Source organism: Tamandua tetradactyla, chromosome 1 (assembly GCF_023851605.1).
Source record: "Tamandua tetradactyla isolate mTamTet1 chromosome 1, mTamTet1.pri, whole genome shotgun sequence".
Classification (NCBI taxonomy): domain Eukaryota; kingdom Metazoa; phylum Chordata; class Mammalia; order Pilosa; family Myrmecophagidae; genus Tamandua; species Tamandua tetradactyla.
This window is the reverse complement of record NC_135327.1, coordinates 143,650,912-143,667,560: the sequence shown is the minus strand read 5'-3', so window position 1 is coordinate 143,667,560 and position 16,649 is coordinate 143,650,912. Positions and strand designations below refer to the sequence as shown.

General features: G+C 41.7%; 1 protein-coding gene, 1 non-coding gene and 1 pseudogene across 21 annotated transcripts in view; 2 read left to right on the top strand and 1 right to left on the bottom strand.

The window, feature by feature from the left end:
• The window catches only part of SRPK2 (SRSF protein kinase 2), a 341,198-nt gene that overhangs the window by 104,078 nt on the left and 220,471 nt on the right, over positions 1 to 16,649 (top strand). The gene's annotated exons all lie outside the window — the stretch shown is intronic.
• LOC143653277 (U6 spliceosomal RNA) lies at positions 4,007 to 4,113 on the top strand. The gene has a single exon (XR_013161219.1). It is a non-coding gene; the product is annotated as a U6 spliceosomal RNA (small nuclear RNA).
• On the bottom strand, positions 5,467 to 6,096 carry LOC143679218 (large ribosomal subunit protein eL15 pseudogene; annotated as a pseudogene).

The following is a 16,649-nucleotide window of genomic DNA, read 5'->3' as shown; positions in this document are numbered from 1 at the left end:
AGATTCCTCTGTATACTCTCCTACTGTCTTCTTGATCTCCGTTATACTATTTGCTATCCCACTTTTTTATTAAGTAGAGTTGTATGAGCATCTTTGATCAGTTTTTCTAACGTCTGTGTCTCCTCTGGTGTTTTAAGTTGGTCATTATGCAGGGCTATATTTATCTGCATTGTAATATGCTTAGTGATTTTCTGTCTTCATGACATGTAAATATCTTGATTTACTTTGGGAATTGATTTCTTTCCGTAGTCTGTGACCTTGTGTTTGCATGATGGTTGTACAACAGGGAGCAGTGCTGGGGCACTCAGTATGGTAATTTTTTTTCAGGTGAGGTATAGGTGTAGTTTAGGGATGTTGCACTAATGCTTGTGCACATGAGTGCCCAGTGGCCAGTGAGGATGTAGCTATATGGGTACTCTGGTGTGCGGGGCGTAACCCTGGGGTACACTGGTCTAAGACATGGGGTTCTTTGTGTGCATGCATAGAGCTGTGGCGACAGGTCGGTGTCATGCCTTCGTGGATTGGGGGCTGATGTAACTCCCCTGCGCAGGATTGCACTTTCTGAGAGCTGGGTAGTGAGGCTGTGTGTTGTGTGCATATGCAGTTCTAGGACTGCTGTAAAGTGCTGTTCCCAAAGCTGAATGACGTGATTGGGGGCCCATGGGCAGGCATGTACTTGGAAGTGCTTTAAACTGATGTTCAGAGCTCATGGGGGGTGTGACATAATGGGTAGGGGGCAGGGGTAGCCCACATATGAAGGTTAGTGCCTGCAGCCTTTATGTGCTGGCAACAGCCTGGAGGGAACAGGGAGGGGGAGGTAGTACTTGAAAGGGGTGTAGGAGAGGTGGGTTGGGCTGCACTTGGGGTGTGGGGAGTGGAGCAGGTCCGTGCACTGGGGACTGGTAGGGTGAGGGTGCCTGGAGCATGGGGAATGGGAGCAGGTGATGGGTTCAGGTGTGTGGGACGTGGGATGAGTTGCCAGTCATGGGACTGTGCTGGTGAGGGTATCGCACCCAAGGAACACAACCTGGCTTACTTCCTAGTCCCCCGCTCCCATCTGTGTACTCCTTTGGGCTCCACGCCTCTGTGCCAGGCTCCAGCTTTCTGCCTCTCAGTTCCTTGGCCTCTGCAATCTGGGCTGCCACATGTGGTGCAGAAAGCTCTCCCAGATAAGCCACACTCCCAAGTTGCTGCCTCAGTTACCTTCCTCTCTGAAAAGTTCTCTAACTTTTCTGAGGAGCAGGGCTAATCTTGAGCTACTCTGTTCTGGGTATTCTTTCTTGATACTACACTAAAACTTGCAAGTGCTAGATTTAAAAGGTGGAATCTGAAAACATATTGATGAACTTTTAATTCTTACTTCATTAAAATCCCTTGGTTTATCTTGTTCTTTGACATAATCCCTTACCCATACATGGTTTTGTAACACGATGGGCTGTTCATGTAGAAAATGGTTTGCTGAGTATGCAGATCTTGCAAATGTTGAAATGTTTTATTATTCACTATCTTCAAAAATTAAGTTTATCAGAATCACTGCAGATCTCATCAGAAAAATATTGGGAAACTGAAATGCTTATTTTGGCAGATTCAAATGAAAATTAGAGTTTCAGAAAACTTAAATGCTGGAATTTTATCATTGGTAACAAATACTGTTAGCTATGTTTAAGTGATAGGCTTATTTTGTTCACTTTTTGAGAAGATTCTTCCTGATACTGAAGTTTAAATAACCAAGATTTGTTTGTCAGTCAAGTAAAAAACATGTTCCTTTAAAATGGGGGCTAATTCAGCTGGTTGCTGTAATATCTGCATGAGCAATTTTCCTTGTGATACATTTGATATGTAGCAGAAGGCTTTATTTGCACATCTTTTTATCACACAGAAAATTAAAAAGACGTACTTAGGGTTGAGATTTAATAAATTTAATATATTTTATTACTTCATCAAGAAATTTCTGAAGTGAAACTGGCATTGATTTAACTGCAGGTCCCTGGCAATGAAGAATGGTGGTGGCCAGTTCAGTTAGGTGTCACTCCCTTGAAGCACTAGCCATTTTCTCCAGCATATGTTCATGCCATCAAATACAAATGTCAACACAGTGAAAAGGGCAAATCGTGTGTTTGCCTTTATATGTTGTTATGAAAATAGTTTCGGCCTTATGGGTTTCTGGGGGTTACGAACCACACTGAGAACTATTGGGAGGGTTAAACACTCCCACTGTTGACTTGCTTTGCAGCTTTTTCTCCCCCAAGAAAGAAAAAGAGTAAGAGATAGAGAATCAAACTAGAGCTCAATTTTCTAGTTATGAAGAATGGGTGTGCTGGTTTGAAACTGTTGGGTACCCCCCAAAAACTGTGTTCTTTAATCCTCACTTAATATTATTGGGTGGAATTTTTTGAATAAGTTGTTTCTATGGAGATGTAACCACCCAGTTGTTCCTGGGACCTTTTGATTAGTTGGTTTTCATGGAGATGTGTCTCTGCCCCTTCAAGGTGGGGTCACTTACTAGAGTCCTTTTAAAGGGAAGCATTTTGGAACACACTTAAGAGACAACATGTTAATGAGACATTTGGAGATGAAGGAAGAAAACATACCCAGGGGAGCTGTTTGAAACGAGAAGCTGGGAAAGAAAGCTAGCAGATGACACCATTTGCCTTCCCAGCTGACAGAGAAACCCCAGTATTTACAGCCATTTCTTGAGTCAAGGCATCTTTCCCTGGATGCCTTAGTTTGGGCATTTTAGTGGTCTTAGAACTGGAAGCTTACAACTTAATAAATTCCCTTTTTAAATGTCATTCAATTTCTGGTATATTGTATTTCAGCAGCTTTAGCAAACCAGTACAAGGGGGGGAGAGCACAAATATTTATGAAATTCCTATTATTCATTCTCATTTAAGCCTTATAACTACTGTGTAAGCTAGATGTTCTGTCCTGTTTTTGTAAGTATGAGGAAAACAGGTGCTGGGGTTTAAATCACTGGCAAAGGGTCATAGGACCAGTCATTAGTGGATAGCAGACAAATTGAAGTCCATATGCTGTTCTATAAGCCATGCTGGCCTCCAGATGGATGTATTTGATCCTGGAATGAAACGAGTGTAGTTTAAAGGTCAGGCTAACTGTTGTCCTACCGTTGGCTCTCCTGTGTCCTTGTATCAGTGTCTTCCTTATCTTGTCATTGACATTTTGCTATAAAGAATAATGGGAACTTTAATTAGAAAGATGATGATGGAAACAACTGATGTTTGTCTTTGATCACTTTTGTAAAATTGGAATAAAGTCAGGGAATAAATTATTGCCAAAGCTAGAATTCAGAAGTATGTTTGTCTATTGGACTCTGAATTTTTAGAAGTATTTGTTGTAGTTTGCTGTTGAAGTGGTTATTTAACATGGAGGGAAAATACTCTAAGTGAATAAATAATGTGCTTTACCAGGTCCTTAAGAGTAGGTTGGTAGTTAATAGATTACCCAAGTTAATGCTTCTTTGCAGTTTCCTCTGAATAGTAACTGGAGAGCTAACTTTCACTGCTTTAAGAACTCTTCCCTTTCACTCTAAAAGGCAAAATGTTAAGGTATGTAAGAGATGTCTTTCATTTAGTATTCTTTTCTGGATTGTAAATAAAAAGGCTGGGAGTTTCATGATAACAGCCACCATGTAATAATTATAGAAAATGTGCAGAGATTAACATTTATAAATTGAAAAGGGGGTTAGAAGGTGAACGATCATAGAATTTCAAAATTAACAAAAAATTTATTGTGCAGTATTTTTGAATCATGCCATATATAATTTATCTGAATTGTTGTAATTTGCATGTTTTTCTGAGAATTTGTGAGTCTGTTTTTAGACTTGCCAAAGGGATGGAAAATACAGGTTTGTAATATTTGGAATACTGCAGGGGGCTTTAGGGTTATCTAGTTAAATAGTTTTAAAACTTTTTAAGCAGTAGAATTTTATTTTTAAATGAAATAGTATCCAGAAGTCCAATGTTTAAACCATTAAAAAGCTCAAGTGGTGCTTGCATCAGCAGCACAAATACTAAAATTGTAATGATACAAAGAAGGTTAGCATGACCCCTGCGCAAGGATGACGTGCAAATTCGTGGAGCATTCCATATTTAAAAAAAAACTAAAAAAGCTCAAATGTTTAAGTCATGGACCCAGAATTCTTGTGTTTGCTTGGCAGGTTTTTGTGCCACTCCTGTGAGCCTTTGATTAATACTATTACCGTTAACATGTATTGTTAACTGTGCCATTACTAAATCACTCTACATACATGATTTCACAGTGTGAAAATCACCCATCTAGTATAGTTTCTGAATTTTATCTCTGAAGGACCTGGCCCAGAGAGCTTAAGTAAATTGCCCAGAATCTCAAATGGTTTTTAGTAGTTAGTGTTATTAAAATCCTTTTAGTTTATCTAGTTATATGGGTGTGCTGTGTTATTTTTCCAAATATAAAAGTAATAGTGTTAAATACCCAGAGGGAAAAAAAAAAGTGAAATTACAGAAGAATATAACCAGGACTCTCTTACTAGAGATTGGTAATATTTTGGTGTTAATTAAGCTTATCCTCTTTGTATACATAAATTTTTCTTTATTAAAAAGTTGATGTATCGACCACTCCATTCTGTGAGTCTTTTTTGTATTTAATGATATTTTCTAAGGATATTCTCTTTTCCCTAAATATTCTTTGTGGGAATCTTTATGAAATGTTATTAAATTCGAACTGTTCATTCATTTGATCAGTCCTCCATTGTTGGACATTTAAGATGTTTATGGTTTTTTTGTGTGTGAGTGTGCTGTTATTATACTAATGCACATCCATTAGCTGTGTGAAACTTCTGGAACTGAAAATTTCAAGATTTTGAAGTATTAGGTCAGCAGACATTTAAAAACTATTTTTTGAAATGTTACCTTCTCCTGGAAGGTAGCAGCAATTTATACTTTCACAAATTTTGTTGTTGAATTCCTATGAGCTCTGGGCAGTGCAATTACATGAAATAGATGTCATTATTTTAATTCATATTTCTTTGGTAATAAATGAGGTCAAATTCTTCCTCCTTCCCTTATTTATTAGCCATTTCTGTCGTCTCATTTGTAAATTCCCAGTTATGTTATTTTGCCTGTTTTTCTTTTTTTTTTTCAGTGCTCTTCTCTCTCTTTTTCTATTTGAATGTTCTTCTTTTTTTTCTTTCATTCATTTTACACCTATACCAGGCAGCATGACATTTTAAAACACTAACATATAACTCCCTAATAAGATAAAGTGAAAACAAAATTGTTTATCTTATTAGAAAGAAGATACACTATCACTTTATAGTCTTCAAACACTTTAACTTTCATAATTTAACAATATATATATATATTCATGAAACAATCTGCGGACAACTACTGTTTAACAAAGAACACTTTTAAGCAGTCATGACTGTCCTGAATTGTTTATTAGGTATGAATTTTACAAACATTACTTATGTTAGTGATAATGGTGGATCTGGAGAGTATTGTGCCTTCTCCAAGCTGCACGACAAGAAGGACCAATAGTGTGGTGGAACTTGTGCCCCTTTCCAAGGCCACGGCTCTTGTGGCCTGCAGACATCAGCCCACACATTTCCCTGTGCTTGTGGACTGACTGGCTTTGTGATCCACTGGGTACCAGGATTTCTTCTGGTAGCTTTATGGAATGAATCAATGAGGATAACCTCAAAGAATTTGTATGTGGACTCTTCGCCAACCCAGTAAGAATTCAGGACGCTCAACATCCCACAGTGGGATCCAGTTAACTCTTTGGTAACAGACTGAAGGCTTCTAGCAAAATTCAGCTGATTAGCACCATCATGGACAGGCTTGCCATAGGTTGTACCCTTAGGAACTGGGCGTTTGCGGCCACCGCGGCACACTCGAATCCTATAGATGATGTGACCTTGCTTGGCCTTCAATCCCAATCTGTGCACTTTATCGGGCCAGGTGGGATAGGGTCCCAGGTGGAATGCAGAGAGCTATTGCCAGCAGAGAGCTATTGCCAGCAGCGGGCCCTCAGAAGAAAGTGAATTACATCAGCCTGCTTCTTCCTCCGTAACTCTTATATGTACTTATAAGCACCCATCTTGGCTTATCTGATGACTGTCGCCAGACGGAAAGGTTTATTTTCTTTTTAAAAAAAAAATAATTCAAGGTACACATAACTACCCCTTTCTATGCCCCTACCCCCATTGTTTGTCATATCTCTTAACAATGTTTCCTCAGGTTTAAAAAAATTAATTCATATGTGACAAATAGAGGGCTCCCCCCGCCAAATTCTCAAGTTTTATTCCCATACAATTCACAAATATTTCCTTTGTTACTATTTTTTTAACGTACACAGGGAACATGGTTTTTTGTACAAACAATAACTTATTCCCTAACTTGACTACATTGAAAGTATAATGTCATTCCTGTCTTTGAGTTTAACAAAGGGTGGGGCGGGTGCTGGGGCAGTCACCTCTGGTCTTCGAGTGGAGCTGGTAGGCAGGTGGCCAGTGAAAGATGGCTTCCCAAGGAGATCAGACAAGAAAACCCCATCCCTGTCCATGACAACCGTGGCAGGTACTGCTGTGGGAAGGCCCGGGACCTTTGCAGAAGAGAGCAGATTTCCGCCCCACTGGCCTTGGGGCTTCCAGTCAGAGCTTCTCTAGTGGGATCAGCACCCGCCCTAGATGGTACTAAGGTGTCTGGTTTATGTGCTTTAGTCTGTCCTCTCGCCCCAAGAGCAAATGAATGGCTTGTGCTAGAATGGCAGCAACTCCCACATTCACTGCTTGCAGGAAGCAAACAAAGCTTGAGGAGCGAGTGGTGTGACTGCTCCGTAAGTGGGCCCCCACCAGCTGTGTGTCAAAAGCTTCCCGCTCTTGGCCCTTTCCCATCCATGTTCTCTCTGCTCGCAGAGGCCACGTGTGCCACGGCACATCATGTCTCTTGGAATTAAGAATTAGGGAGTGACTGACCCTAGTCTGCCAGCAACTTCTTCAAATACTTGGGGCCTTCTCTTGGAGAGAGCACCCAGCAGCAATGAGCCCATGTTTCTGGGGTCACGGCCCACTACCTTTCCTAGCAAACACCCACAGAGCATCATGGCCCTTCTGCACAGGAGAGGAATGGGGGCATGGGGCACAGAGGGACACGAGTTTTGAACAGAAGATGCAGCAATTTACTTTTTTGAACTTTCAAACACTTTTAGGTCTAGGGGAAGCCAAGCCTCCTAGCCTCTTCTTCCCCCAAGACCAGAAGGAGCTGAGGCTTAGGGTCAGAGAGGAAATGGTCTCTTTGCTGTCCTCTCTGGCCAGTGGACATTCATCACTTCTGGTGGCTTGTGTTCTCCAACACCCCACCCCGGTAAAGACAAACACATTCTACTAAAAAAATCTAACCTGGCAGCTTGCTTCCTGTGTTAAGCAGGAAGAAAATTTCAAGGTGGTAGTGGGGTGCTGGAGTACACAGGCCACCGGAAATGGTAAATATTTACTTCAGTAGTCCTCCTTAAAACACCAAGGGACAAAAGAATGAGGTGATGGAATGCGTGGACAGTCAGCATGAACACCCAACTTGCAATACAAGCCAAGAAGAACTCAGTGAACTGAAAACCCTTCCCCTATGCCTATCCCCCAGACATTTTGGATCCAGAACCAGTTGTAAGCTGACAATCGAGAGGTACTCTTTCCCACCTAACACTCTACCTGCTATCTAGATGAGTGGATAAGGTGCCCCTGGCAGGCATCATTATTTTACTGTGTGGAATAGAGCAAGACCCTTGGGCGACTGTTGTGTCTGAGCCTAAAGCCTGCACACCCTCAGTTCTGAGGGACTGTAGAGCAGCTCAAGTGAGACTCATTTGTGTGAGCACTTTCCAGGCTTAGTGCATGGATGAGGGTGAGGGTCGGCAGTGTTCTGTTTAGGGCAAGCATGTTCCGGCAAATTCCCTAGCTCTCCTCTCTGGGTCCATGTGGTCTGAGTGCTGAGCTGATGGGCTCCTGGAACCCAGGGCCCAGAACTTCCACTCTTGGCAGTGCCACTTTAGAAAAGACATGATGACAATGTCCCAGTCATCCCCAAGTCAGCCTGAAGAAGCAAAGGACAAGAAGAGGCTGAAGAGTTAGCAGAGGAAAATGGAAGAAGAGGGACCCTATGAGCTTCCAGTCACTGTGGCTCTTCTTACACAGGAATCACAATCCCCTCCTACCTTTAAAGTCCTGGAGGATACAGGCTGCCTGTGAGGGGGACACCTGCGCAGAGGTACCTGTAGTGCCCAAGCCGGCTGGCAAGGGGCACAATCAGGCTACAGGCCATTCCCCAACGCTTGGGTAAGGGGACAAAGCACAGGTGTTTCTCCTCAGGGCAGTTCCCTGCCTAACCCCTGTCCTCCCTCACTGCCACCCCCACCCAAAGCCATGAAGGAACATACTGGGGGTTGGTGTATACAACCTAGAAACGGTAAGGAGAGGAATGATGTGAATCAATTTTCTCATCTACTTGGGACTTGGAGCTCCTGGAGTTTGAGAGAACAACCTGTCAGCCAACCTCAGTCAAAACTAAAAGAACATTACCTTCCAGCCACCTCCTGACCTAAAGTATCGGGTGTGGACCTGCTAGAAGAGAAAACAATCCATTATCCTACATTTACCTAAAACATTTATATACCTTGAGTTTGTTTTTAAATTTGTGTTCTTAAAGAAATAATAAAACTAGAAGGGGGCATTTGGCTTTTCCATGCACTTTATTTTACCATACAAGGAGCTAAAGACACAGCTAGGTTGATATAAAGACATTAAGCTTATCCAGGGGAAGAATTCTGTGAGCCAAGGGTTACTCTGCTCTCCAACAACCAGGTGCAAGTGATGGGGGTTGGGGATGCCTGGAGAGTATTCAGAAGCATCTTTGTCAAGCCACCTGGTGGTACAGATGCTGGGCATCTCTGGAACATAACCACAGCTCTTGTTTCTTGAAGTACAGAGAGGCTGAGAAGGCTTGCGTGGTGGTGTGCAGGACCCATCCTCAGCTTCCCCCACACCATGGTTCCTTAGTGTCAGGTTCTTCCTGCTGAGGACATACTGGGAGGCAGCCAGTATTTGTAGCAACCTTGTAGTATGGCTCTGTTTGGGGAGTGGTGGTGGGGGGTGAGGAGAGGGGCTCTCTCAGGAGTGGGTGGGGAGGCCAGGTAGTAGAGGGGAGACCATTTCCCAGGTAGGGGGATGGTGGTGAGAAGGGCAGGCAGGCAGGCATGGTGCCCTCCTTGTAGCTCCAACTGCCTTTGTGCCTCGCAACTCCTCTGGGCTCCTTGGCCAGTGTCAGCAGACCACCAGCTTTAGATGCTTGGAGGCGAGGGATTCCCCCATACCACCCACTTTCCACAAGTACCCCTGCTGCCCACTCCCTGGGGGAGTTGCATTTCAATACCAAACACTTAAGACCCCAAGCACATCTGACACTGGTCAAAATCCCACATCTCCACAGGCAAATGCATCCATGCTCTTGTTCACACACACATGCACTTGCACACATGCATGCATGTGGGTAGTCTTCCCATAGCCATATAGTGTGTCTCCAGGCGAACCAGAATTCAGGCTGGACTGGCTGTCTCCTCAGCTCTCCCCACCAAGGGTTTGAGGCCCCTTCTTAGGGAAAGGAGGATCTGGGAGTAGAATCTAAAAAAAAGTGAGACCCTGACAGATTCTCAGGCAACCACTCCTGGGCACCCCTGTTTTACTGTCACAAAGGCAAGGGCCATCTTCCACCTGTTTGCTTCCCAGGAGAGGTGGGGAGATGGAAAGCTTGAGCTCTGTAGTTTTCTTCCTTTTTTTTTTTTTTTTTTAAGCTTTCAGAGGGGTTTTTCCATTTTTCTTCCAGTACCCCTCTATTTTAAAGGGAATGCCTCCCCAAAGTTGAGATGATCTGTGAAGTGGGAGGTGGCTGGGGTGCCGCACACTCTGCCCAGGCCCAGGCCCAAAGCTGCCTCCCCCATCCTGATGGCCTCAGCATTGTACCTGGGAGCCCAGAACCATGGCCTACAAATTCCCAAGGGGGTTGCTAGACAACCTGTACCACTCAGCTGTGGGGTTGCAAATTTGGGAGATGGGAAGGGACAGACAAACTGATGGAAAATGTTCCCTTTAGGGGTGTGGCCTGTTTGGGGCGAGGCGGAAACCTCACAATATCCTCCTCCACCTGGCAGAGGCTATAGCACTGTCCAGACAGTGGGTTCTGTACAAGCAGTTGGGCAGGATGCCCCTAGGCTGGTGTGCACAGGCAGGCAGGCAAGATGGTGGAAGCCGTGGCTGAGGGGGAGCTGGGTTGTGGCACCGGGAGGCTCACTGATGGACCAATTAAGAAGAAATAGGGGCACTGCTGGATGAAGAGTTCAATGATTGTCTGATAGGTCTGCGTGGCTGTGAAGGTGTCCCTGGTACTGAAATTGGGTCTCATCAAGGTGGGCCAGAAAACAGATGGAGAAGTTCTCACTGGTTCTGAGAGTCACATTGTTGTTGTGGTTGATTTTGTTTAGGTGAGATGACATAGTGAAGACTTTGTGGTTTTCCTTTGGAAATTTCTCTAGTACCTCCTTAAGGGTATGTAACTTATGCTTCTAGTCATTGATTTTGTGTGCCTCTACCAAGTCGATCTGCATGCTGTAGGGGACCAGTGTGTCTAGCAGTTCTGAGAAAAACTCTTCAAAGTACTGCCACCATGTTCATTGTAAACTCTTTCTCTGCCAAGTCTAGGTTGTGGTCTTAATCAAATTGTCCCAGCGGACTCTTCATCTTCGACTTGTTTCCGCTGACGTGATAGATGTCTTCAGTACTCAATCCTGTGGCTTCAGTGTACTTAATACATCTTTCAGTAAAAGCAGGGATAGGTTTCTTCCAGATGGGCCCTAGTTTATCATCACTCCCCACACTGAAGCTGTTTTGGTAACTAGCAAATCTCCCCAGCTGGACACATCTTGTCCTGTATGGAACCACCTTGCTCACAATGGACACCTTGTGACCTTGCTCTAGAGAGCTGTCCATTTCAGCGTCTGAACCATTCCTGCTGCCATTCTATTGGGCTTTGTTGATATTCTGAATGGCGATGATTTTGTCTTGGGTGTTGTCATGGGCACCGAGTATATGTTTTCTTCTTGTCCTTGGCTTGACCACAGCATCCATGAGTTCACTGTAATTGGAAGGTTCAAACCCATCTGGAGGCAACCAGGTGCTAGAAGACATAGACTTCCTCTGTCCATCTTTATGATCTTGGTCTAATTAAGACGAATCACCCTTGGTGATTTCAAAATGGACAGGAGGCCTTGGTTTGACTGGTAGAGGTACTTTTTCTTGTTCAGTTTACTCTCAAAATTACTCATGATGAAAGACAGCCTGACATTTCCCTCCGGTTCCACAGAGGGCTTAAATGGTCTCTGGCCAGAGAGGGCAGTGATGTGTCCCTTTGAAACAGGCTGTAAGATGGTGGCTCAGTATCTTCGTCTGAATCCTGTAGGTTTGAGTTGCAGAGAGGTGACCTTGCCTATGGAGAGCTGAAAATTCTTCTGTGATGCTACAGACTTCAACAGCATCATCATACATACGAGTACCCTTGTTTATTATGTTCCTTTTCTCCACCACATCTTTAAAGAATGAGTGAAAAATCTCAAGTTTATGCTGGGGTTGATTTCAGGGGAGGCTTGTGAATCTTCCATCAATTTCTTGAGCAATCTCCTCTCCCTCAACCAGATGTTCCCAACTAAGAATTGTTTAAAAATTCATTCGTATTTGGCAAATAGAGGTGCTTTTTTTTGAACGCAGTTTTATTGAGATATATTCACACACCATACAAACTATCTGAAGTATACAATCACTAGTTCATAGTATCACATAGTTGTGCATACAACCCCATGATCAATTTTTTTTTTTAGTTTTCAGAGCACTCTTTAGCAAGTAGTTACAGGACAGATCCTAAAGTTTGAACCCCATGATCAACTTAAAAACATTTTCATTACTCCAGAAAATAAATAAAAATATTTCAAACCCCGTATGGAGAACTCTAACAAACCCCTAATCCCCCAGAAGCATAGATCCACCAATTTTAACATTTTGACACATTTGCCATATCATTCTGTCTGCCCATCTATGTATTGGGTCTGTCTATCAGTCCTTTTTCTGAACACTTGAGTGTTGGTTGTATACTTCATGCTCTTTGAACAGTTAATACTGCCATGTACATTTCCAAAGAACAGCATATTCACTGTGTAACCACTGTAAGAACAGTTATAAAGTTCATGACATTTAACAATGCTGTAAAGTTTATAGTCTTAATTTCCAGTTTTTTGTATGTTCTAGTAATGCTCTTTTAAACTTTACTCCTCCTTCACTAGATCCATCTAGCATCATGTCTTGGGATTAATTGTAATTGTCTCTTTAGGGGCTCTTTTTTCCCTTTTAATTGTGGAAATATATATGCTTTGGTTTGCTAAAGCTGCCGAATGCAATATACAAGAAATGGATTAGCTTTTTTTTTTTTCAATTTTAGATAATTTCATCATTCCCAAGAGAAAGATAACCACTAAACACACCCTCACCAAATAGGAGATCTAAACCTACCATTAATTCTTGTCCCTCCCTCCATTATTTACACCTGGTGGAAATTGATTGGCTTTTACAATGGAAATTTATTAACTTAAAATTTACAGTTCTTAAGGCGTTAAAAATGTCCCAATTTTAAGGCATTAACGGGGTGATACCTGGACTCTGAAGACGGGCTGCTGGTGTCCAGGATTCCTCCATTAGATATCAAAGCACATGGCTGGTGTCTGCCTCTGCGTTTCCTGTAAATTGGTGTTTGTATTTAGATATTTGTTCAGCCTCAGGCATTTAGTTTCAGTACTTGGGAAGGGGTGGCAAGAACCCTTCAAAACATATAATGTCAGATTGTCCCTTCTTTTGCATTGTCAGCTTTTGATGATCAGTTGTCTGTATCCATAAATTCATTAGTTGTTTCAAAATGGTGATATTGTAATTTTATCATTCCTTCTTTGTTCATTTTCTGGAATATATTGTGAAGGGAAACTTCTTTGTATCAGCTGTCTGGATACTTTAGGTATAGTTCTTATAGAAAAACTAGGATACGTGTCCAATTCTTTCCTTTTAGTTAGCAATTTCAAAATAATTGGGTGATTCACCAGTTTCCCCAGAACGATTTAAAAAATTCACATAACTTATGGATTTGGACATGCTTATATATTATTAAACTTATCAGTGCGTAAATTATTCCATTTATGGTCAGATGGGTCTTTAACTCCATTAGTGACAGGACTGAAATTCAGCCTATCCTGACCTCAGCACTCCTGCTTTTGAAGACCACATATATTCTGTAGGTTTGAGAAGCATATTCTGAGAAGGCTAGAAGTAAGAAGAGGCTTGCTGCAGATTTCTGAAGAGTAGAGTTCATTTGTTTATTGATCAGTGCAACAAATATTTGATTGTTTCTTCAGTGTGTTAGGGATACAGTGGTTTATATATGAATAAATGACGTCAGATAAATGCTCTGGAGAAAATAAAACACTGTAGTATTATAGTAAGGGAATGTACTGGTTTAGGCTCAGTGAAGAGTGCTTTGCAACAGTTATGCACATTTTGGTTTGCTAAAGCTGTTGGAATGTAACATACCAGAAAGGAGTTGACTTTTTCAATGGAGTTTATTAGGTTACAAATTTGCAGTTCTAAGGCCATGAAAATATTCAAATTAAGGCATCAAAAGGAAGATACTCTCTCTGAGGAAAGGCTGCTGGCATCCAGTGTTCCTCTGTCACATGGAAAGGCATGTGGTGATATCTGCTGGTCCTTCTCTGTTCTGGTTTCAGTGGATATCTCCAAATGTCTCTGGACTTTTCTCTGTCAGCTTCTCTGAGCTCTTTTTCATCTGTTTTTTATTCTCTCATAAAGGGTTCCAGCAAGTGGATTAAGACTCACCTTAAATAGTCTGGGTCACATCTCCATGGAAGCAAACTAATCAAAAGGTCCCATCTAGCAATAAGGCTGCCCCCACAGGGATGGATTAAGAGAATACGGCCTTTTATGGGGTACATAACAACTTCAAGTCAGCACAAGTCAGCACATGCACCTAGAATCTATATAGGAATTTTCACCTTTATGAATCATCACACCAGTGGAGGTATCCAGTATTTGTATATAGAAAAGGAAACCTCTGCTAAAAGAATAGTTGAAATGGAGCTCAGAAATGTGTAACACTTTTAAACAGACATTGTGTGGGAGACTAGGTAACTCTAACTGTTTTAATTACATGTGATAAAATAATTGTATTGTTAAAGTGACACTCCATCTTATAGTGAAACCTTCAGGAAAGAAATCTCTTAGCTGTCAAGTGAGAGGCACCAGGTTATTAATATCAGGGGTTTGTGGTGTTTGAAGAAGCGACTCCTAGCTTTCCTCAGGTGATGGTTAATTGAATTTACAGCATGGCTGGTGCCATCTTTGGAGAGAGGAAAACACCTCTGTCATGGTCAGATTCATGTGTCAACTTGTACAAGTGGTGGTACCTGTTTGTCTGGTTGGGCAAGTGCTGGCCTGTCTGTTGTGATGAGGACATTTCATAGAATTAAATAATGATCGTGTCAGCTGTATCCACAGCCGATTCCTTTTGTGGTCAGCCAAGGGGAGTGTCTTCTGTAATGAGTGATGCTTAATCTAATCACTGGAACCCTTTTAAGGAGGATTCAGAGGAGACAGGCTCTCTTCCTGCTTCCACTGGCGAGCCTTTCCTGTGGAGTTTATCCAGACCCTCCATCGGAATTGTCGGCTTCACAGCCTGCCTTGTGGATTTTGGACTTTGTGTTCTCACGGTTACATGAGACACTTTTATAAATTTTATATTTGCGAGTGTTTTCTGTTGATTCTGTTTCTCTAGAGAACCGTAGCTAACACAACCTCTTTCACCAATGTGAACATTTTATCATTTTGTTGGAATCATCACTCAGCTTTTACAAATCCATACCATAACTCATGGTGTGGCCTCTTTGTCCATACTAATTCTAATAAGATTTTCAGTACTCCAAGGCTAGTGAAACAATATCAAGATCATTTTCACTGTCTGAGCACATGGACAAATGATCAATAAATATGTTACATGAAACTACTTTACCTCTCAAAGTGAAAGTTGAAGTCCATAGTTTTCTTTACCTTTTCACGTTTTTTCCTATTTTAAAGGAAAACAGAATCCAAAGATCTTTCTTTCCTTTTTAGGGTACCCTTTCTCTTCTGTCATTTTCTTGGGAAAAGGGTAATGTGATAGATAATTTTTACAGTATTAATAGTGTTTGCAATTTATATTGGGAGGTGGTTTCACTAATATTTGCTTTATTATTGTGCTAATTGAAGATATATATAGTATACATATTAAGTGTAGCAAATATTACATAATTTTTAGAGTGCAGTCTGATTTCTTACATTCTCACCTTTCTCAAGTCTTATTTGCTTGTCCCTCAATTGCAGGGTGATTCCTGCCTCTACTCTTCAACTCCATTTTTTCTCTATTTGTTAAGTGTAGACATTTTTACCCGACAGTCTGGGAAAGAGTCACAGTATTATGTGGTAGATTATTAGTCAAGTCTGAAGGCCTTCCATTTGCTAAGTGGAGATTTATATATTCTCTCTGCCTAGGCCTGGGATACTTGTGAGGCTCATAGCAGATATATTTTTTGCACACTGTACAGGGCTATACAAACATAAGGTGCTTTTGATAATCACAGTGATAATAGCTGTAGCAAGGATTTGATTTGTCCAGAGTGAAAAAAGAAAAACTTTTCTTGCAGTTTAGTATATCACAGCTTTGTTGAGCAGTTCATGAATCTGGCATCATCCCATTTTGAGAGTAGAAGGAAGCTCCCCCACAGAGTGGGAAAGGTAAGCTCATATAGGTTGTTTGTGGAAGCAAGAGAGAAAATGTTTTGATTGGGTGACATAAAATTTCTGTTTTATTAGGGGGTTGTCTTACAAAGTGAGGAACAGGTATTTGCTTAGAAATGAGGAAGTTAGCTGGCTTAAGAATGAGGAAGTTTGATTGACTATTTAAATTTGGTTTTCTGAGTTGGGCATATACAAGAAATAGAAAGTAGCTTGGATTTTTGGTTTCACTGACATGGAGCTTGACATGGGTGCCTCCATGTTGGGCCTGCTAGATTTTATTTATCAAGAATAATACAAATAATAGTACTCAGGACATCATAATATTTTATTTTCAGTTATTTGAAGCTTTCTGAAATGTACTTAGTGTTTCTCGGCCACTTTAGATTTTTCTCCATAATTCCTGCTTGTCTTTGGTGATATTCTCTCTCTCCTGTCCTATATTTGTAACTAGAAGCTGGGTTATGGGGCACAGGGAGGAATTTGTTCCAACCCCAAGAGAATGTGCCTCCTAGGTGTTTGCGTTTTGCTCTTTTACCTTTTGGAGACACTGTGGTGAGTTTTTTTTTCTTCCCCCTCACCATATAGCATCAGTGCATCTTTAGCATGCCTGCAAAGCTCTAGGGGATTGAGAGGCTGAGTCCTTTGGACTTACTGTAACATCTCTCCACCATCTGCTTCTCCCACTCCAGTTACATCCCCTGTGCCCCTTTTCATTTCCCCCCCTTTTTTT